Source organism: Sarcophilus harrisii, chromosome 3, assembly GCF_902635505.1.
Source record: "Sarcophilus harrisii chromosome 3, mSarHar1.11, whole genome shotgun sequence".
NCBI lineage: Eukaryota > Metazoa > Chordata > Mammalia > Dasyuromorphia > Dasyuridae > Sarcophilus > Sarcophilus harrisii.
The window spans coordinates 343717003-343740695 of NC_045428.1; the positions used below are offsets into that span (position 1 = coordinate 343717003).

Here is a 23693-nt window from a genome sequence, read left to right on the forward strand (position 1 = left end):
GAAGAAAATGATGTTGGTGAAATTTTTGGATTTTCATGTAGAACTTTGAGATTTTTCTTCCTTTAAAAAATGGATTTAGCGCAATCTACAATTCATTTTGCCAACTACTTTTCATTTCCTAAAAACTGTTTATACCCAAATTTCAAAGAAGCTATATTTCAGAAATAAACTTGTTTTTAGCTTCCAAATCTAGGTTTATTTCAAGAAATATTGTTAATCCATTCTAATTTACTCTTCCTTGAATAATGTGTCATTTAGTGTTACTATAGTTTGGTGATTGTTACTCTGTGGTAACAAAGCTATTATACTTAGTGACCTTAAAATCTTCTCGAGAAGGTTTCATACATTCTTTTAAACCTTTCCTATTCAAAATGCAACCACTCTTGGAAGGCTTTAAATTCACTCTATGATATATTGGCACTCATTCATTTATTCAACAAATATTTACTAAACAAAAACAAAGTTCAGATAATAATAATTTCTAGCATTTGTATAACTGATATACAAGTGCTAAATAGCACTTTAACGTTTAAAGAGTGCTTTATAAATATCTCATTTTATCTCAAAAAACTCTTGGAGGTTGATACTATTATTATACCCACTTTATAGTTGAAGAAACTAAAGCCGACAGAGGTGAAACGATTTTTCCAGGATAAAACAGTTAATAAGTGTCTAAGACTAGATTTGAAATTAGGTCTTGCTGATTGCAGATCCAGTTTTCTAACCACTGTTACCTAGCTACCATTATAATAATGATTATGATAATAATAATAATAATTTTTATGTAGCACTTTAATTTTGCAAAGTGCTTTATATATATTAGGGCATTTGATGCTCACAACAATTCTGTGAAGTAGGTACCATTGTTATCACTACAAAAAGAGAATGCAATAAAAGTTAGCCTTTGGTTACCTGCCCCAGAATGATGATGAATTGGAATTGAAAGTTAGTGACATCATAGAGGTGGTAGGAGAGGTAAGCAATCTTTTATGTAGTATGTGTATGATATGAATATTTTTAGTTCTTGGAAGTGTAGGTCTCTAGAATCCCATACATATGAACTTCTTTGTTTATATCTAGGCCAACATATCCCCAAGGAGACAATGTTATTTTATGTTATTTCAGAGGGGAGTAGGCTCTTAGAAGACATTTAGGGGTCACAGTGGATGGAGTGCTAGTGCCTATAGTCAGGAAGACACATCTTCCTGAGTTCAGCTCTGGCCACAGATATTTAATAGCTGTGTAACCCTGGACAAGTCACCTAATCCTGTTTGCCTCAGTTTCTTCATTTGTAAAATGAACTGGAAAAGAAAATGGCAAACCATTTTAGTATCTTTACCACGAAAACTCAAATGGAGTCATGAAGAATGACACAACCAAATTTAGGTGACTAGGTGAGGCAATGTATAGAATACTGGGTCTAGAATAATTAAAATGTAAATTTTTTGAGACCAAGAACTGTTATCTTTTCACTTTTATCATTATATTACCATTATATTACCTACCAATAGCTAGTATATTGCCTAGAGCATAAGAGGTACATAATAAATGCTTGCTGAATTTAGTTGATTTGAACTTGATGATCTTTTAAGGTTTGGTGATAGGGAGGTATACATAATATATAAAGGGTGAAAATAGAGACAGTAAGCTCCAAATTAATACCTGGCCTAAAATTTAGATATTAAATGAATCAGGCCTATAGAAGGAAACATATTTTCAGTCATAGACAATACATTCATTTGTTTTGCACCCATGGTTTCAAGTTTTTCTGTCTTCCTGATTGCTTCTATTCCATATGCAGAGATAATTTGTTATAAGGAAATATTGATTGGGGGAGTCCAAGTAATGTGGAATAACAGTAAAAAAAAAAAAAAAAATCAAAAATAACATTAGTAGATTGTGTCTTTAAATGTGAAAAGTGAAGTTCCTTATTCTTTAAAATAGATTTGAGGGAATAGTTGAATTCCTTAATTGCTTTTTAAAAAGTTATCCTTAATTTGCCATTTAAAGGGTAATCTAATATAAAGGTTTCATGTATATCTGGTTTGGGAAGTTTTTCTGTAAACATTTTTGTTTTGACTTAAAATTCTTAGATTCTAATCAACATAATTGCTCCAGAAATTAGACAACTCAGGTGCAGTCACTAACTTGTAAAGTTATCTTTATATCTACATCTTTAAGTATTAGAAAATATAAATGAGGAAATCTGTTCACTATTTATCATAATTTTTTTCCCCTGAGGTAATTGGGTTTAAGTGGCATGCCCAGGGTCACACAGCTAGGAAATATTAAGTGTCAGAAGTCACATTTGAACTCAGGTGCTCCTGACTTCAGAGCTGGTACTCTATCTATCTACTGCACCACCTATTTGCCCCTGTTTGTTGTGATTTTTAAGGGGGATTGGTAATAGGGTCTAATTTCCTTTGATAAAATGTCTAGGATTTTGATTGGTGACTTACAAGTCATTTTCAAGTGAGGAGGAAAATTAGCCATACAATTAAATCTTGGTCAGTTATTGTTTAAACATGTTTATAACAACTCACTTTCTTTTTTTACATCAAAATAAGGAATCTCACCTTTCATACTTTAAGTAATATTTTATTGATTTTTAAAAATTGTTAGTTACTCTTATCAAAGCACATGATTAAAACTGGTTTGTTTATTTTCTAGAAAGTGGCTACTTGTAAACATACCTTCTACCTAATCTAAACCAATTACAGAGTTAAGTCTGGTTTTCTTCTTTGTAAAAGGGGATAACAATACTTGCACTCCTTGACAGGTTGTTGTCAACATCTAATAAGATCTTTGGATAACACTTGACTATAAAAGGGTTGAGCTGTTATTATTCATGATAAAGAAATCAGCAGTGCCTTTTTAATGTTTTGAGCACACTTTCAAGATTGTGAAAGACCTTAAGTACCAAGGTGAAGAGGATTCTGATACTTAAGGGGTGATACATAAATAGTACTTAAAGGTCAGTTAAAGTGACCACATTCATAAGTACAATGACATGAAAGATTTACTGGAAGAAGAATTAACATGATCTTTTAGCAGATTATAGAAGTAATCCATATGGGGACTAATAAGTTTCTCTGCTAAGGTAATGGCAGTGAAAGAGAAGAAGAGATGAATTTGGGAGGTGTTAGAGAAATAGGACTTGGTTATTTAAGGTTATAAACCAAGGGAAGGGAAAGTATCAGAAATAATCCCAAGGTTATGGACTTAGTAGCATTAGCATTAATACATCATGGTATGATGTTTTGTTTTGTTTTTTAAGTGAAGTAGAAAGGAAGTTTAGGGGAAAAAATAATGACCTCAGTTTTGGAAATATTGAGTTTGAGGGTTATATAAGTAGGGAGAAATATATAAATATAATATAATATATAAATAGGGAGAAATTTGTATGTGATTTGTAGAAGGAGCAATATTTTACATAATTTTTCCTTAGAATATATTGAAAATATCCTGAATAATTAAGTGACCCAAGGGTCTAAAATTTTGGCTCTTAATATAGATTCTTAGTGGCATAAATATAATATCCAGACCATAAGGAAGCAGGGAATGCTTTTCCTTGGGCTTGATTATCATAGCCAATTCAGAAGCGGGGGAAGCTATATTTAACTGAATCCATGAAGTATCCTTTCCATGGTATGACTAAGTAAACCTCCTTGTGTTGATTGTCATAGTGTCTATGACACTTCATTTTCAACCTGAAGTTCCATACTATCTTGAATTAGGTCAAAACTGCAAAAATTAGCAAGCCAGTAGTATTGCACTGGAATGGCTAGAGATTACCCCACTAAAGTGGGAGGAAGGACAAAGTGAAGAAAGTACACACCAGATGGCCTATGTGCTTCTAATAGTGTCAACCAATTTCATTGAGGCATCTCCTATTATCAGTAAAGAGGTTTGGCACAGGGCAGGGAGTTGTGGGAACCCCTCTTCTGGTGGCACAGGTCCTTTGCAAATGCACAAACCTGAAATGCTAAACTGGCAGAAAGAAGTTTATTATTGGCATTGGGAAGTCAGCCTTTGCTATGCATGAATAGAAAGACTGAATTCTTTGGTGGCAAAGTCCCAACAGAAAGGTAAAGTTTTTAGTGGAGGAGTCCTGGCAGAGAGAGAAAGAGATAATGTTTCTAGCAGAGAAATCCTGATAGAGAAGTGAATAAGGTTGTGTTAGGGAAACAGAGAAATAAAGAAGAAAAAGACTATCATTTCAGCAGGCAGAGGTTTGCAGCTTATGCCAAGGAGAGGGAGAGGTTCCTTGACATGGCATGTTAGGTCCTCTGCAAAGAGATGGGCTGAAGGAAACTTGTTTTATGAGCAACACTTGGTGGGGGCTGGGAGCAGTTTGAGCTGGAATCAGAATAGAAAATCTTAGAATTGAATGAGTGTCTCTGGGCTAATTTCCAACTCAAGAGTTGGAATCTACAGCTCCGGCTAAGTAGGAGTGGTCCTGGACTCAACCAGTCCCTCCCAGAAAACAGAATGAAACTACTTTATCTTGATGCCCTGGGGTGGGTCTCTCAGGGGAGAGTTTAGCATTCCCCCCAAGTCAGAGAGAGAGAAAGAGTTTTGGAGCTCCCCTCATCATCAGGAAATTAAAGAATAAACTGTGGGCATTCAGAAAGTAGAGACAATTGAGAAAACAATTTCAGTAAGATGATGATAGGGTCAGAAGCAGATTCTGAATTCAAAATAGAAGCCAGTTCATGTGGAGTTCTCAGGACCAAGAAAATAAAAACATTCTTTGCCTTTTGTCTCTTGATGTTGAATAACTTGGAGGAAAGAAAAACTTTAAAAGGATAATTGTTTCCATATAAGACTTTCTGGAAAGAATGAAAAAGGAAACAAAGAACAATAAATGTTTATTGAGGGCAGATTCTTTGACTTTAATAGTTGATCACAAACATCAAATATATATAATTTAATGATCACATTACTATTCAATAAGCTGTGCATCAAAATTTCAGATTTCCTACTTTAAAAACTTTCTTACAAAAAAGAAAACTAAACTACAAAATAGTTATTTTAAATTAATCATTTATCAAAGAAATAATTCTCTAACAAAATGTGAAATAGTTTCTCCTTGTAATTCTGTTGTACACAGAAATGGAACTAAAAGTATTGCAGTAAGGCAGTGAGAGCAGAAGAAAATGGTAAAAGGTAAAGAGAGAAGACACAAGAAAACATAAGATAGCACTGCAGGGAAAGAATAGCAGGTAGGAGACCAAATCCATTTATTGTTCTAAAGATTAAATATAAACTAATATTTCAAGCGGGGGAAAGAAAACAAATTCAGAAATCATTCTTTTCTTTGTACAGTAATTCTAAGTGCTAAGTGTTAATTTATACCATGCCTGGTAATAACATATCTGTTCACTGAATTTAGATTTTTTACTTTTACAGTAAATCTACAGTAGGCTTTTGAAATTAAAATACAATTTTCTTTAGTAATGACCATTTGTGGTCCATAACTAAAGTATAATTTGTTACCTTAAGAAATAATTGCCTCAAAATGTTTGTGGCAGTCCCTTTTTGTAATGGCAAGAAACTGAAAACTGAATCCATCAATTGAAGAATAACTGAATGAGTTATGATATATCAATGTTATGAAACATTATTGCTCTATAAGAAACAATCAGCAGGGTGATTTCAGAAAGGCCTAGAGAGATATATATGGACTGATGCTGAGTGAAGTGAAAACAGAACCAGGAGATCATTGTAGATAGCAACAACAATATTATATGATGGTCAATTTTGATAGATGTGGCTCTTTTCAACAATGACATGATTCAGGCCAGTTTCAAAAATCTTATGATGATGAGAGCCATCTGTGCCCAGAGAGAGGACTGTGGGAATTGCAGGTGGATTAGAACATATCATTTCACTCTTTTTGTTGTGGTTTGCTTGAATTTTATTTTCTTTCTCATTTTTTAAAACTTTTTTATCTGATTTTTCTTGTGCAGCAAGATAATTGTATAAATATGTATGCCTATTTTGGATTTAATATATATTTTAACCATGTTTAACATATAGTGGATTACATGCCATCTAGGGAAGGGGAAAATTGGAACACAAGGTTTTTCAAGGTTCAGTTTTGAAAAAATTATCCTTCATATGTTTTGAAAATAAAAAAATTTCGATAAAAAATTAAAAATGGGAAAAAATTTTTAAAAAGAAATACCTATCAGCAGAATTGCTTTGAAGTGGAAGTAGAATTATATATTTAAAGAAAATAGTATGACATTAACAACAGGATTATACAATGATCGATTCTGATAGACATGACTCTTTTCAACAATGAGATGATTAAGGCCAGTTCCAAAGATCTTGTGATGAAGAGAGCCATCTAAACCCAGAGAGAGGACTGTAAGAATTGAATGTGCATCACAACATAGCATTTTCCCTCTTTTTGATGTTGTTTACTTGCATTTTGTTTTCTTTCTCATTTTTTTTCCTTTTTCATATGACTTTTCTTGTGCAGCAAGATAACTGTATAAATATGTATCCATATGTTGGATTTAACATATATTGAATTACTTGCCATCTAGGGAGAGGGTGGGGAGAAAGGGGGAAAATTTTGGAACATAAGGTTTTGCAAGGGTCACTATTGAAAAATTATCCATGCATATGTTTTGAAAATAAAAAGCTTTAATTAAAAAAAAAATAAGAAAGTAATATGAAGTCCTGTTTTTTTTTGGGGGGGGGGATGAGAACATCCTTCTATATGAACTTCTATATGACTTCTATATGAAAATTTTCTTCATGTTTAAACTAAACAACAAATAAATTATTATAATTTTAAGAGAAATAATAAGTAATTGATTTTCTAATAGTTCTTTCCAATTCGTCTCCGATCTTTGACGACTTTACTAAGAAAAGAATAGTGAAAAGTATAATAAGATCAAAGACTCATAGGTGGGTACATGATTAGTTGAATGAATGAATGGAAAAGCATTAAAGTACTTAACAAGTACTTAAGTCTTACTTAGTCATCCATCCATTCCCTGGAGAAGAAAATGGAAAACAGCTCCAGTAACCTTTGCCAAGAAAATCCCATGAACAGTATTGTTCACTTGCTCAAAAAGAGTAGACATGACTGAATAAGTCATCTTAAGTACTGGGGATTAATTCAAATACAAATAAGACTGCCTTGTTCTCATAGAGAAAGAAAATGTATGTAAGATAAATGTTGGTCAGGAAGGAATGATTTGAATAGGAAAATCAAAGTGAATGTAATTAGAGTAATAGGACAATTGATTCACATGTTCTTACCAAGAATGGTAGGGCTGATTTGATTACTATTTTTAGAACTAAAGGTAGGGGAAGGGGAATACATGTATGGAACATGGCATGGGAGATGGCCAAAGAATGGGATATATAATGTATCATTACCACATTCCAACTTCTTATACAATCTCTTGTATATACATCCTTTCTCCTTATTACCACTCTCATAACTTCTAGATTATTGCAACAGATTGCTGGTTGGTTTTCTTGCCTTCCAGTTCATTCTCCATTCAGCAGAAAAAATTGATCTCTCTTAAAAGCATCTCTCACCATGATCCATCTCAATTCCATTGATTCAGTGACTTCGGTAGTTACTTATTACCTTTACAATCAAATATAAAATCCTTTGTTTTTTAAAATCCTTCATAATCAGGCTCTTCCAGTGTTCTTATACATTACTCCTTTCCACATATGCCAAATTCTAATGATACTGGCCTCCTTGCTATTCTAGAACAAAATACTTATCTCCTGACTTTTTTTTATTAGCTGTTCCTCATTGTCTTCTCAACTCTGTCTTCTGGGTTTTTTTAAGTTTCAGCTAAGTCCCACCTTCTGTAAATGAATCTTTCCTCATAGTTCTTGATCTTAATGATTTTACTCTGACATGATCCAATTTATCTAGTATGTGATTTATTTACAGAGAGTTGTTTATTTTCTCTTCCTCTAGACCACCAGCTTTTTGAGCTAAGGACTGATGGCTTTCTTGTTTGTTTTGCCTTTCTTTGTATTCCCAATGCTTAGTATAGTGCCTGCTAAGTATTAAGAGTATAATAAATGTTTGTTGACTGACTAAGTGGATAAGACTGAGTGAAATAAAGAAGCTCTGGCACCTAAAGTTAATGTCAACCAGTCATTGCTGGCCTCTTATCTGTGAATATTTGAAGGTAAACAGAGTAAACTAGCGACAGAAAGTCAGGAATGAAACAGAAGTTTAATTTCAAAATAAGGGAAATAGCCTGCAAACAAGGACACATGTTTCAGAGCCTTTCCTCTACTTGGGGTACCTGCTTTAGTGTGACTGAATCTTGATTTATATACTTATGGCTAGACAAGTCTAACTGTGTAATGTAGCAACAGTAGTGAGGCACAACACCAACAATGAGGCAAGGTTGTATAGTGACAAAAAGTTCATTCATAGCAGGGATTCATGTTTGACCTGTTGGTGCTTGCCTGATCTCAGGTACCATCAGTTCCAGAAGGTGAGTGCAAGCAAAGGATTGTTGTTATGCCCAGCACACAGCTTGCTTGCTGGGTTTTAGCTCTGGAAAACAGTGTCTCCTAATAACTCAATGTTAGAAACTTGATTTATTTATTTATACTGCTTTATTGTGGTGAGTGAAAAAACATTCACTCTGGTTTGGGGCCTGAGAATATACTATATGGAAGAAGAGGAAAGAGATGACAGAGTTGTCTTTTAGATCTAGCTTAAAACTGTATCTGAACTATATTACCTGAACTTACAACCCAGAAGAGAGTTAACAATTAACTAAGTATGTGAGTGAGGCAGGGAAATGGTGTATAGTTTAGTGATAGAATATTGGGTATTAATCCTTTTTCAGGTACCCAAGTGATTACTTTGAGTAATCACTTAACTTTTCTGAATTTTACTTCCCTCCTTTATAAAACTATAATAATACTATCTTGAAGGATAAAGATCAAATGAGACAATTTATATAAATTATTTTGTAAACACTAAAACACTATATAAATACAAGTTATTAGCAATAAATTTTTCTTTTTAAATAACACAAGACTTCAAAAACTTACTATATAAATAGTTCTGTTTTTTGGTGACCATATTGTCCTTGAAATTAAAAGCAAATTAAGAAAGAAAACATAATTTTAGGCACTCTGCCATAAAGCCTCAAATCAAATTCTTTGTCAAGCATGCTCCCCACTGTCCCAATCTTATATAAGATTGACTCTTGAAAATGCTAAATATTTTATCATTTAAATATTTATTTATTTTTAATGAAAAACACTGTCACCCCTCTCCCCATCTAGAATCTTTAGCAATTTCATTAAACTCATAAGCTATTAAATAGTAAGAAGGAATCATAAATAATGAGGTTCTGGAAGAGATGTAGAATAATTTCCCTGGGCAAAATTTAAGCAGGTGATGTATTATTGTACTGAACCCTACTACTTGCTTAAAGGAGAGTTGAAATGTGCAAAAAAGAAAATGCAGATGACACACAAAAGCAAAAGAAGCGTAGCTTCCTATTTTTGTAAAAGCTAGAGAAATGGAAAACCCTTTGATCTAGACCTTAAGTGGTAGAATTAATATCCTCAACTCTGCAAAATAGGCTAGTTTTTCATCAAAAGGTATTAAAATCACCTTTAACTTCATTGACTCAAAGTATTACAAAGCTCATGCTCCAGGTGATTCTGATGTTTGGCTGATGGAAAACAGGCAACTCAGGCAATTAAGGCAAAGGAATTACATTCAGTTGTATCAACTGATGATATCAAAATATTCTCTTGCTATGGCTAAATCCACCTCTTTTTGCTGACTGAAAAGATCTTTGAGAATCTTACTTTGTTTCACTATCCAAGGGGGCTGATCTTAATAGGAGTGGCCTAGAGCAGAACATTGCCAAAATGGATGTACTCGGAAGCCTCATCAAGTAAGTATCACTCATTCTGAAATGTGATTATCTGGTATTACCTTCACTTTTTCCTTTCACCACGCTGAGAAGCAGATTATTGAGATAGACAGAGAGCTAGTTAGCCTCATATACAGAAAGACCTGGGTTCAAGTCCATCTTCTAACCTCTGTTGACTCTGTGACTATGGTCTTGGTGATCTGGGCAGTGCAGTGGGACCAGAAGCAGATGTAATTGGGAGATATTTGACAAAACCAATAAAACATAGTTTTACAATGTAATTTTACCTAAGTAAATTTATGGCTCCCAGAGATCCTTATTACCAGTTAGTAGTCTCAGTTTCAATTTGAGTTTAACATCATTGTACTAGGCAACTCGAAATTGCAAGGAAAAGTGCTGACCTTGTCAAGCCAATTCCCTTACCCAGGAAATCCTTCTACTATCCAATAACACTGACCTTTTCACTATTCCTTATATACTATACACTCTCTCAAGTCTGTGTCTGTACACTGGCAGTTCCCCCATACCTGAAATGTTCTTCCTCACTTTTGACCTATGACATCTCTAAATTTCTTCAAGATTCAGTTTGTTGCCCCTTCTTCAAGAGGTCACCCCATTTGTATCCCAAGGAAATCATAATGGAAAGAAAAGAACCCATGTGTGCAAAAATGTTTGTAGCAGTTCTTTTTGTGGTAGCAAAAAATTGGAAAATGTGTAGATGTCCATCAATTGGGAAATGGCAGAAAAAGTTGTGGTACATGAAGTTAATGGAATATTAATTACAGTACTATAAAAAATGATGAACAAGCTGATTTTAGAAAGGTCTGAAAAGATTTACATGAGCTGATGCTGAGTGAAGCAACCAGAACCAGGGATACATTGTACACAATAACAGCAAGAATGTGTGATGATCAACTATGAAAGGCTTGGTTCTTTTTAGTGGTTCAGTAATCCAAAGCAATCCCAATAGACTTTGAACAGAAAATGCCATTTGCATCCAGAAAAAGAACTAAGGAGACTGAATGGAAATTAACACATGCTATTCCTTTTTCTGTTTTTTTTTTTTCCCCTCTCCCATGGTTTTTCTTTTTTGCTCTGATTTTTCTCTGCCAACAAGATTCACAAAGTAATATGTGTTAAAAATATATATTTTTTTTTAAAAAAAGAGGTCACCGAGGTGTCCCCTTTCCCTATTCTTCTTTCAATGCTTGTGACCTCCCCCCAAGATTGCCTTCCAATCAAAAGACTGGGGGAGAACAAGTTGACTATCTTTTTTGAACATACATAATTGTTTGCAAATTGTCTCCCCATTAGAATGTGGACTCCTTAAGGGCAGGAAGTATGTCTTTGACATTTTGTCTCTTCAGTATTTAACCCAGTGACAGACATATGATGTGTGTTGACTGACCAATGAAATGGCAGTTTACCTTTATCTTTGCTTTTAATCCATTCTTTTCTTTCTATTTTCATTACCATTTCATTATACAAACAGCCTTCAGATTATTCTTCTTAAAATACTTTTTCCTCATAAGATGACCCATTTTTTAAGGACTCCATTGCCTTCCAAATAAAATATAAACTTAACTAGGTATTCAAATCTTTCTAGACATGATGTCATATTCAAATAGAAAGTGGGGAGGGAAGACTTTAAACCATAAACTTGGATGCCTTTAGATTGTGTATTGCTTTATTAGCTATGTTTTATTTTATTTTTACTCTGTTAAGCTTTTGCTAATTATACTTTAATCTGATTTCTTAGAAGTGTAGTAGACCACACAGGGTGAGTGTTTAACACTTCTGCTTCTACACCAACAAAATAACCTAATCACTGGGCTCTGTACTTAAATATTCCCACTTCCTGAAATGTTTTTCTCTCTTCTCAACCTGTCAGAATTAAATGTATCTTTCAGAGTCCAATTCAAATTTCACCTCTTTAATGAAATCTTCCCTGACTACTCCACCTACTGTGATTAAGCCCTTCATTTTTTTTAACTTCTCATAATTTAAAAAAAAATTTTAATAATAAAGGAAGGGAAAGAGAGTGAGAAAATAGTGTTCTTTTGTCTGTATTTAAATAATATCAGTTCTTTCTCTGGAAGAGTCTAACAATTTTTCATCTTAAGTCCTTTGTGATTGTCTTGGATCATTGTATTTCTGAGAATAGTTAAACCATTCACAATTCTTCATTATAGTGTTTTTGTTACTGTGTACAATGTTCTCCTAGTTCTGCTTACTTCACTTTGTGTCAGTTTACATAAGTCTTTCCAGATTTTTCCACCTTTTGCTCATCATTTCTTTTAACAAAAAAAATGATCCATTATAAAAATCATATACCACAATTCAACCATTTTGCAATTGATGAGCAGCTTTTCAATTTCTTCTTAGAATTACTATATATATATATATATTTTTTTTTTTATTTATTTTTTTACTACAAATGGGTTCTTTTCTTTTTTTTCTGGATCTATAATTCCAAATTGCTCTACAAAATAGGAACAGTAGATAGGGTGTTTACTGCCCGCCAACTACAGGAGAAATACCAGGAATAGAACATTTGTAGATCTGACCAAGGCCTGTCAGTTGTGAGGGCTTATGGAAAATTATGTCAAAATTTGGTTCCCCAAAGAAGTTCATCAAAATAATACATCAGAAGCATGATGGCATGCTTGCTCAAGTTCTGGACAACTGACTGTCATCAATGGAGGGAAACAAGATTGTGTGCTTGTTCCCATGCTTTTTAGCATAATGTTTTCAGCCATGTTGTCAAATGCCTTCATTGAATCAAAGTTGGTTACCACATTGATGGTAAATTCTTCAACTTGAAAAGCTACGAGACAAAATCAAAGCAGAAGGAATGTTAGTGCATGCTTTTTTTGTTTGCAAATGATTGTGCATTCAGTGTAGCCTCTGAAGCCAAGATGCAACAAAGTTGTATCAATTTTTTTTCTGCTTGTGCTAATTTTGGTTTGACAATTAACACCAAAAAAACCAGGGTAGTCCATCATCTAGTACCACACCATCCATATGTGGAACCACCAGTTTCAGTGAACTATGAAATTATGAATGATGTGAATTCACTTACCTTGGCAGTATACTTCTCAGGGATGTACCCATTAATAATGAGATTGACACACGTATTCCTAGAGCTAGCTCTTTGGAAGGTTCTGAAGGAAAGTATGGGAGGAAAAGGGGTATTAGACTGACTACCAACTGAAGGTCTCAGAGCCATTGTGCTGACCTCATTGTTGTTTGCCTGTGAAACCTGGACAGTATACCAGTGCAATACTAGGAAATTGAATTGCTTCTGTTTGAAATGTCTTAGACTCTGGAGATCACCTGGCTGGATAAGATATCAGACACTAAGATCCTTTCTCAGACTTAACTGCCAAGCATTACAACTCTGCAGCAGTGAACACAACACCATTTGGCCAGCCACACTGTTCAAATGCCAAATGGATGCTTGCCAAAAAGATTATTTTATAGAGAACTCACAAAGGGCAAGTGCTTGCAAGGTGCTCAGAAAGTGATGCAAGGACACTGTCAAGGCCTCTTTTAACTTTAGAGAACCACAAGATGTACAAAGTTAGATCCCAAATGTTCATAGGGACTGTTTGTGTCAGACCTGTGGCAGAGTACTCCAAGCTTATATTGGTCTGAGCAGCCATAGTTGGACACCCTGTTACTTAACTCTAACAGTTGTGAATCATGGCAGTGATATCGTTTTGGTCCTCTTACAACGAAGGATAGCAACCAACCAACCAAAACATGTATTATATGCCTCATATATTCCATTGATAGACCATTCTATTTCTTAGTCAGTACCAGATTGTTTGATTATTACCCTAATATAATGCAGTTTAAGATCTGTTGTTGTTGTTGTTTGTTCTTCCTTTTTGAAGAGGACCATGACATCAAGAAGGTGGTGTCATGACATGCAAGTGAATTGGATTTAAGTGAGGGAGGGCTGTGTAGAATCATTCTCTCCTTCAGAGCCATCTGGTTCTAATGGCCAGATAGGTCAGAATAACTGGAAATGGCCCAGCTTGCATTCTTTCCCAGGTTTCAATTTGTCTGAGGCAATGTCCAGTCAGTGATTTAGGCTAGGTAAGAAATGAGACAAAGAAAGATCTCTCTTACTGAATTAAAAAAAAAAAATTATCTGGGAGAGAGACCCTGTAGGTTTCTGGCCCAAACAGAAATGATTGCTATTTACATTCACTGTGAATCAATCAGGACAATGATTAATAGGGGCTTGGTCTATGACTTATTGTTGGCCAATCAATGAAAGTCAGAGTGATTTGGATTTTAGGCTAGGTCCTTGAGAAACAAATCTGGTCCATAAACTCCAAGATATCTTGCTCTCTTGCCATCTTGCCAAATTTCAGTGACCAAAATTTACATTCCTTTGGACAGAACACCTACAGGTAAGAGTGTGATACCTCATGGGGACAGAGAGAGAAGAGGGAGGAAAAAGAAGGAGGGACGTATGTATTATGTTTAGGTCTAAACCCCTCATTTCTTAGTTCTGTTTTTGTTTTTTTTTTTTGGAGGGATGGAGGATGGGAGGCAATTGGGGATAAGTAACTTGCCCAGGATTACACAGCTAGTAAGTATCTAAGGCCAAATTTGAACTTGAAGTCCTCCTGACTTCAGGGCCAGTGCTCTATCCACTGTACCATCTAGCTGCCCAGAAATACCTCATTCCTTAATCCTTAAAACAAGAGTTCTTAACCTGGAGTCCAGTGAACTTGAATCTAGGTTTTCCTGAATTCCAGAGATAGCTCCTATTCCATATGCTGTACTGCCCTCAAAAATACTGAGAAGTCAAATTATTTTCCTGGAGTCACTGAGTCAGTGTGAGTCAGAGACAGGAATTGAACCCAGTCAGGTTTTTTTCCCCCCTAACTCTAAGGCCAGCTCTCTCTATCCACTATCCAGACTGCATAGTGTATAACATATGGTTTCCTCATATAGCAAAGTTACATCATGATTGTAGACACTCACCTCTAGACATAGTCTGGTTTTCCATTATCTTTCCTAACACATGGTGCCTAGAACTGAACTGATGTGATTTTTTTTTTTTTTTAACTAGGGGAGTTTTGCTTAAAGGAAACAATATCTTAGGAGAATGCTTTGGAGAAGGTGGGGAGGGCTGATATGGAGGGTGGGTTTCCTTTTTACTTCAACTGCTTCCCTCTTTGCCTTTCACTCTGTAGACCTCTTTATCTGTGGTGCCATTCTCCTAAATTCTTGTCTTTTCTCCAGAACCTATGTAGTGATATATATGAGATCAATGAATGAATGAAGTATTAAGTGCTTATTATGTGCAAAGCACATGCTAAGGACTAGAGATATCAATAAAAAAAGTAAATGATTTATCTCAAGGATCTCACACATACATGGGGGAAGGAGGGGAACAAAATATACAGACAAAATTTCACCTGCAAGTTAGATAGAAAACTTATGGTCCTCAGGATATGGGACATCTACTTGGCACAGTGGATAGAGAGCTGGACCTAGAGTCAGGAAGTCCTGAGTTCAAATCCAGTCTTAGACATTTATTGGCTGTATGATTTGGTAAGTCACTTTACTCCATTTTGCTTCAGTTTTCTTATCTTTAAAATGAGCTGGAGAAGAAAACAGGCAAACCACTCTAGTATCTTTGTTAAGAAAACCCCAAATGGGGTTATGAAAAATGGGACAGACAGGACAGAAATAACTGAATAACAGCGAAGGATCCTTCCATTTGGTATTTATTTATGGTTTTGCATTATTAATTATCAATTCAATATAAAACAGTAATCGATTCTTTATTCTGTTCTGAATACTTTGATAAGCTTTTGATTAAATCATAATGTTACAATTTGGGGTCAGAGCTGTATATCTTACTACCCACTACCCCAACTAAATCAATAACTATCCTCTTATGTTCTCTGTGTTTCCTCACTCCATATAGCATAGTTCTAGACACTACTAGTTAATAGATCGGTTTATTGGTTAACTGATTAAAGAGACAGACAGACATATACATTGTTTGCCAATTATCATCATCAGAGACTATCTCTCCTGCCCACTAAGTTTCATTGAGGAGTTTGGGAGTAGAATCAGGTATAAAAGTGGCAGTGGGAGTCAACTCTTTACTTTACACTAAACTCAGATGATGCTCAAATCTTCACTTAGGCAGTTTTCCCCAAGTTTAAATTCTATATATCCCGGAAAACTATATAATCTCGCTTGTACATACACTGCAACATATTTTTAAATGAAGCAGTATAGCTTTAGAAATCCTGAGAAACAAATTCAACACAAAGGTGAAAGTGAAGAAATTAAGCATTTAAAATTTAGCAGTCTTGGATTTTAAATTTTTGCGAAATGACATCACACAGTAAAATAAAAGGGTAGGCTTCAATGGATGACAGGCTACAAAAATGCAAAAGCTAGAGTACTAAACCAAAGACTAATCTTTATGTAAATATAGGGAGAAAATCTGAGTGATGGCACCAATAGTGCCAACATAATCCAAAACAAGTTAATTAGCTGCTAAATAACCAGTAGTTAACTTTAGTAGCCTATTTGAAGTTTTTTCTCTATCATTCAATTTTTCAATTTATTAAGATCTATTGATCATTCAGAGTGTACATAGTATGCTTGTTATAATGAAATACAAATGTCTATATAGTCATTGTCCTTAAGGAGCTTATATTATTAAGTTGCAAACTAGTAAATATACAATAGACACACTATAAGAAAAATTAAGTGTTATGTAAGCATGATGATCATTACATACACAATATATATCACTACTGGTCCTCATTCTAAGATCCCTTCTAATTCTGTCCATGCAACTATGCAAAACATGAAACAATTGAGAGTGAGGGCTACATAGATTATTTGTAGCATAATATAGTACAGTGAAAAAATCATTGCTTTTGAGTCAGGATGATGTGTTGAATCTGGCTTCTACAACTTACCACTTGTGTTATTTTTGAATAAAACATTTAATTTCCCCAATTTCCTCATCTGTAAAATTGTGTATGAGATTGTATGTAATATAGTATGTATTAGATGATCTTTAAGGTCCTTTCCAGTTCTAATTCATATAATTCATTTTGGAAAGTGGCAAAATGACCTGGATATATCATTGAGACAGTGAGATAGGCCCTTTACTAGAAGTTGGTTCTTAAGGGGCACCCTACCTAAATAGAATAGGCTAGATAAAGGTGAAGGTTGAAGTCAGTATTGGGTTTGAAGAAAATGTATTCATATAAATAAATCCAGGAACCAAAATGGTGAATCATAATGAAGAGAGAACATTGGGTAAATATCAGTGTAAGAAGAAACAGAAATAATATTTTCATGTCCAAATACTCTAGATCAGTGATGTCAAACTCAAATAAAAAGAGGGTCACTAAACTATATATAATGATCCTTGCAGATACATATTGAAAAACACATATTAAATAATTTTTATATTTTTTATTTATTTTGTTAAAATATTTCTCAATTATCTTCTAATATGGTTTGATCCCACACCAGGAGTGTTTCATGGGTCTCATGTTTGACATCTCTGCTTTAGACCAAAGATTCTTAAACTGTAGGTTGCCACTCCATATGAGGTTATGAGGTCTCATAGCTGAATGTGGGATTCATGAAATTATAATTTATTATCAGTAAATGTTTGATTTGTATAACCATTTTATATAACCAAGGTTACAAAATTCTTTTGAGCAAAAGGGGTCACAAGTGGAAAAAGTTTAAGAAGGTTTGCTCTAAACCAACCTGACAGAAAAAGGAAGAAAGCATTTGGAGGAGGAGGGTGCAGGTCAAAAGCCTTGTATAGAACTATGCTATTTATAAAAAAAAACAAGTTTTAATTCATAAATTTTGATTTTAACATTATCATAATTTCTCTAGAGAAGATGTCTACCAATCTATCTCTTCCCAGAGAGTCATTCTACATAACAAATGTTCCTTAGAGATCAAAATGGGAAAAAATGAGGGGGGGGAGGAAGGGAATCAACAAATGATCAGTTCATAAAAAAAAGTCTGAAAATATGTGCAAAGTTCTGTATACATGGCTTCCCAACCTATGTAAAGAGGTGGGGTTGGGTTATTTCCCATGATCTCTTTGTAGCCATGCTTATCCTTTGTAATTTTCCAACATTCATTTTTGTTTTGTAATTCTTTCAATTTACATTGTTGTAGTCATGCATATTTTTTTTTGATTTATGCTTACTTTATTCTGTATCAGTTCATGTAGATTTTTCTATTCTCTGTATTCATCATATTTAAAATTTCCTGTATCAAAGTAATTTTCCATTACATTCATAGACTATAAATTGTTTAGTCATTTCCTGATGACTGTTCCATCTACTTCTTTTTCACAAAAAAATATCAGTGTTATAATGTCCGAGCTAACTTTCTGGAGGATCTCGGGACCAGCCTGAGTCCTTGGTCTTAGTGGAGGAGGCAGGATGATCAAAGATGGATTCTCTCATTTCCAGTCTTTCTTAGCCTTTATATACCTTAGTACAATTATTACTTCATTATAGCATACTGAATATGTGTGAACTGGAGAAACATCTTATCAATTCCACTAAGTTAACACATTTTTTCAAGTATACTTCTCCAGAAGTCCAGCCCTCTACATGTGTAAATATTTTGATGTATATGAGAACTTTCTTCTTTGTATAGAGAGAATATTAGATTAATATCAGAATCAGAAGTAGAGAAAGTGACGATGGGAATTGAATGTAGAATGTCAAATAACCAACAAAGAATTAAACTATTTGATGAAATATGGAGAAATAGAAATTATGGGAGCATTGGGAGGAAATGATCATTTAAATACACACTTTGTGTTTGGGAAGCCAAGAAAATTGGACATACTTTGATATGTACCCTATATATGGAGACAAAGCTTTCAAAGTATTTAGGGAAGGAATAGGTGGGACTGGATGATCTAACATTCTTACAGGGAGTTCATCCCAAAATTGAAATACTGAAGACACAAGCAGAAACAATTTTGGTGCAATACAAAAGAAGATATCTAAAGAAACCAATGTGGATATGCATGGAGCTCACTGACTTAACTAGTTGTTGTTGTTTTTTTTTAAAGACATATATATAGAATAAGGATATAAGGATCGGCAGTGAAGGATGACTAGAAAAGCATAGCTTCGCCTAGGAATTAAAGTGTCAGGAATGATAAATCTTAGAATGAGCTGAGATAGTGAGGAATTTGAGGGATATCAGAAAGAAATTTTGTCGTTGTTCATTGGTTATATTGGAGAAAATAAGAAGAATAAAAACAGAAATGGAATACCACTGGGAGCAAGCAGGATTATGATAATTATAATTAACTCTTTAAAATTTGAAAAATGTTTTATATATGTTACCTCACGATCTCTGATGATGGACAGAAGGCAGAAATATTGGTGCAATGATAAAACATATGGGGAAAAAATGGCTAATATGGTGTTGAAACACAAGATACTTAAAATATAATAACATTTGGCTGCTGTTGATGAGTTGAAGTCATGAGGTATATTCTAGGATACTGAAATATGTCATTATTTAGCATTGTGACTAATCTTTGAAAGTTCATGAGGAATGGTTGAAGTCTTTTGAGTTTGAAGAAGGCCTCAATTTTCAAAATGGACAGAGATTAGTGCCTACTAACTAGATAGAGAATAGTGAAGTTGATCATGATTCCTGGGGGAAAAAATCCCAGAATGATGTAAGGGAGAATTTATAATGTTAAAGGGATAGTTAGTAAACCATTAGAAAAGGGAAAAAATGGTTAATAAATAATCATTATATCTTTAATATTCATCAAGAAAAAGTTACATTAAACTAGCCTCATCTATTTTATTATAAGTGTTATTAGATTTTATGCACTCATATACACATATATATTTTATACTTTATTTAGGAAGTATATGTTAAATACATATATGTATACATATTTATACAATTATCTTGTTGCACAAGAAAGATCGGATTTAGAAAGAAGGTAAAAATAACCTGAAAAGAAAAAACAAAAATGCAAGCAAACAATAATAGAGTAGAAATGTTATGTTGTGGTCCATACTCATTTCCTGGAAGACACTTAACACTTAATACTTCCTAGCTGTGTGACTCTGTGCAAGGCACTTAATCCCAATTGCCTCAGCAAAAAAAAACAAAAACAACAACAACAACAAAAAAACCCAAAACAACAAAAAAACATCACTAATATGACAGAGGAGGCTTTGCTAGAAAACAGTACATATGAAAAAGTACTACCACAGCTCTGAACAAACTGTGAATCAACAGAGCAATTTGATAGTCAAAGAAAGCTAATTTGATCTTAGACTTCTTTTTTTTAATTATAATAACTTTTTATTGACAAAAGATCTTAGACTTCACCATTAAACTATACCCTCCTTGAAAGAAGGGATTATGGATTTTTATTTTTACCTTTTCTTGTATCTCTATCACTTAGCACAGTGCCTGATACATAATAAGGACTTAATAAAAGCTTACTGACAAAACTTTCAGAACAAAGGAGTGATAGTTCTTGTCTCTGCCTAGATTAGAACATAAGTGCAATGTTATGTTCAGTTCTGGGTAATAAATTTTAGGAAGAATATTCAGACAGTTGGATAGTGAAGTAGATAGAGAATGGGCTTGGAATCAGGAAGACCTGAGTTTAAATCCAGCTTCAGATGAGTCAATGAACAGCTTGTCTCTGTTTTTTCAACTGTAAAATTGAGATAAGATCTACCTCAGAGAGTTGTAAGCATCAAATAAGATAATAAATATTATGAAGCAGTTAGCATAATGTCTGGAATTAGGTGCTATACAAATGTTCTCTATTGTTATTTGATAAGCAAGAAGGCATCCAGATAAGGATATAGGATGTTTGAAGGATCATAAATAAGATCATACCTTTAGAGTGAATAAAGTATCTCAATTTATTCAATCTCTCTTCACATTTTACAGGAGGAAATTGACACTCCGAAAAAGTTTACTAACTTTTTTCAAGGCAAGAACCTTTATGTATTTCTTTTATGTTTACAAAATACTTTCATTGACCTGATAGAGTTGGATTTGAATACAGAGAGTTTCTTCTTTCCAACATGACTAACATGTTTATATGTTTTTACATGATTGCACATATATAACACATCAAATTACTTACCATCTTGGGAAAGCAGGAAGGGAAGAAAAATTTTGGAACTCAAAATTTTCTATAAAAAATTAATATTAAAAATTGTCAACATGCAATTGGAAAAAAATAAAATACTTTCTATGGGTAGACAAGGGAAGAAATGGGGTGGGGGGAACCAAAACTAAAGTACTTTTCTTTCAGTGAACTTATGAGTTAGATTGGCTGTTCTTGCTGTGACTTGGGTAGTATAAATATTATCATCTCCATTTTAAAGATGAATTTCCTCACCTGCAAAAAGACTGAAGGACTGTTATTTGCCATTGCCACATTCAGCAAGTGTCTGAGACAGGATTGGAACTCATGTGTTCTAACTTTAAATTCAATGCAAGGACTTAGAGGTCACCCATTCCAATCTCAGGTCATTAATTATAGGATTTGGGGAATATTTATTCTGGAAAAAGATACGGAAGTCAGGTACATGTTAGCAGTCTTCAAGGACTTTCTTTGATCTGACAGTCTTTAAAAAAAAAAGGATTTTCCCCTGGAACTGAATTAGGAAAATGATCCAAAAAATTGAATGGACTACTCTGAGAGATTTTGGGGATCTCCAAGTCTTCAAGTACAGCCTCAATGATCCCTTGAAGATATTGTAGAGGATATACAAGTATGAATTGCACTAGATGACCTCCAAAGATAATTCCAACTCTAAGATTCTTGTGCAAACACGTGGTTAAGTCATTTTCTAGTAGTATAATCAACAATTCAGTGGGCTTGAAATTCCAAGCTTCTGATCCAATTGTGATTACCATATCCTAGTTTGTATAAATGTAGCTAATTCGCCATTCTTTAAGTTTGTTTCCTCATTTGTAAAATGGACACAATACACATGCTATGATCTTATAATCAGAAAAGAATTACATATGAAATTAAAACAGCTTGCTGTTTTAATTTCATATGTAATTCTTAGTAGTTATCATTTCATAGCACTATAGAACTATATATGGAAGTATCTCTGAAGATTCCCTAAGTAAGCAGTCATGGAGATTCCCTAAGTAAGCAGTCATGGGGATGTCTTAAGTAATTCTTAGAGATTATTAGAGACCCTCAAGTTCAACCCCTTTATTTTGCAGATGAGAAAACAGGTCCATAGAGATTTTAATCCTGTCTAGGTTGTAAATTAAAATGATAGGTTTTAGTTTAGATTCTTTGCCTCCAAATCCAGTGTTCTCCTGAAACATATTTGTGTACTTTCACCTAAAGTTCTACTCTGATGCCTCATTGTGACATGATGTGTTTCTGGATTCTTGAAGCCTCTTTAACTGAAGTCCAAGTTCTGGAACGGCTCCACATTTGGGCCTGGTGATGGATAGTTTGTTTGCTGTCTGAAGACAAGCTTAGCTAAATTTGGAAAGGCTCATCACAAGCTGCCTAGAGGGTGCAACATTTTCAGAGACTTCAATCCTTTAAGAGGAGCATTCCCAACCTGTGTAGCTACAGGGAATACTCGCACCAAATCTTGGTGCTTTTGGAAAAAAAACAATTTGTAACACCTTTCCATAGGGTTGTAGTGAAGTATGTTTTGTTGACAGCAAAATTGACAGAAAACATGAGCTTTTATTATTCTTGTTTCCATTACAGTAGTCTAATAAAACCATTCACAAGAGCATTGTCCTTCAAAAAAAAAAATTTTTTTTTTTTCTGATAGTTTATTAGAACAGGGTTATTAGTACTCTGGTCAAACAAATATTTGCACTTTTAAGATATGCTGTGTTCCATATTTTTCTCTTAACTCATTACATACATCTTACCTTCTCTAGGAAACCATAGAGAGGCTGTCTTCTTACCTTTCTTTTTCTCTCATTGGGGTAAAAAATCCAAAACAAACAAAGCACTGCATTTGGAGTCAGAAAAACCTGGGTTCAAGAGCTGCCTGCGTTCCAACATCATGAATGACCAAATCATGTAAATTTCTGTGGGTCTTTGCTTTCTCTTGAATCCAAACATCTAGTGAATCTCTCAAGTCATTTCACATCTATATTCCAAGAACCTCCAGGCATAGTGTTGAACACATTTACTGTTGGGAAGGAAATCTACACGCACACTCTCTGTCTCTGTCTCTCTCTGTCTCTGTCTCTCTGTGTCTCTGTCTCTCTGTGTCTCTGTCTCTCTGTGTCTCTGTCTCTCTGTGTCTCTGTCTCTCTGTGTCTCTGTCTCTCTGTGTCTCTGTCTCTCTGTGTCTCTGTGTCTCTGTCTCTGTGTCTCTGTCTCTGTGTCTCTGTCTCTGTGTCTCTGTCTCTGTGTCTCTGTCTCTCTGTGTCTCTGTGTCTCTGTCTCTCTGTGTCTCTGTCTCTCTGTGTCTCTGTCTCTCTGTGTCTCTGTCTCTCTGTGTCTCTGTGTCTCTGTGTCTCTGTGTCTCTGTCTCTGTGTCTCTCTGTGTCTCTGTCTCTCTGTGTCTCTGTCTCTCTGTCTCTCTGTGTCTCTGTCTCTCTGTGTCTCTCTGTGTCTCTCTGTGTCTCTGTGTCTCTGTGTCTCTCTGTGTCTCTGTCTCTCTGTCTCTGTTTCTGTCTCTGTCTCTCTCTCCAGCGAGATTCTGCCAGATGCAAAGACAAGAAATTCACCCACAGATCTGGTCTTGC

The 23693-nt window shown here is 34.4% G+C and overlaps 1 protein-coding gene across 1 annotated transcript in view; it reads left to right on the forward strand.

Moving 5' to 3' along the window:
- The first annotated feature begins 5130 nt into the window (after positions 1 to 5130).
- Positions 5131 to 23693, forward strand: part of SPOPL (speckle type BTB/POZ protein like) — a 106286-nt gene continuing 87723 nt past the window's right edge. The window contains exon 1 of the mRNA XM_031960029.1: positions 5131 to 5225. The gene's annotated coding sequence lies outside the window, so the exon portion shown is untranslated. The remainder of the gene's footprint in view (positions 5226 to 23693) is intronic.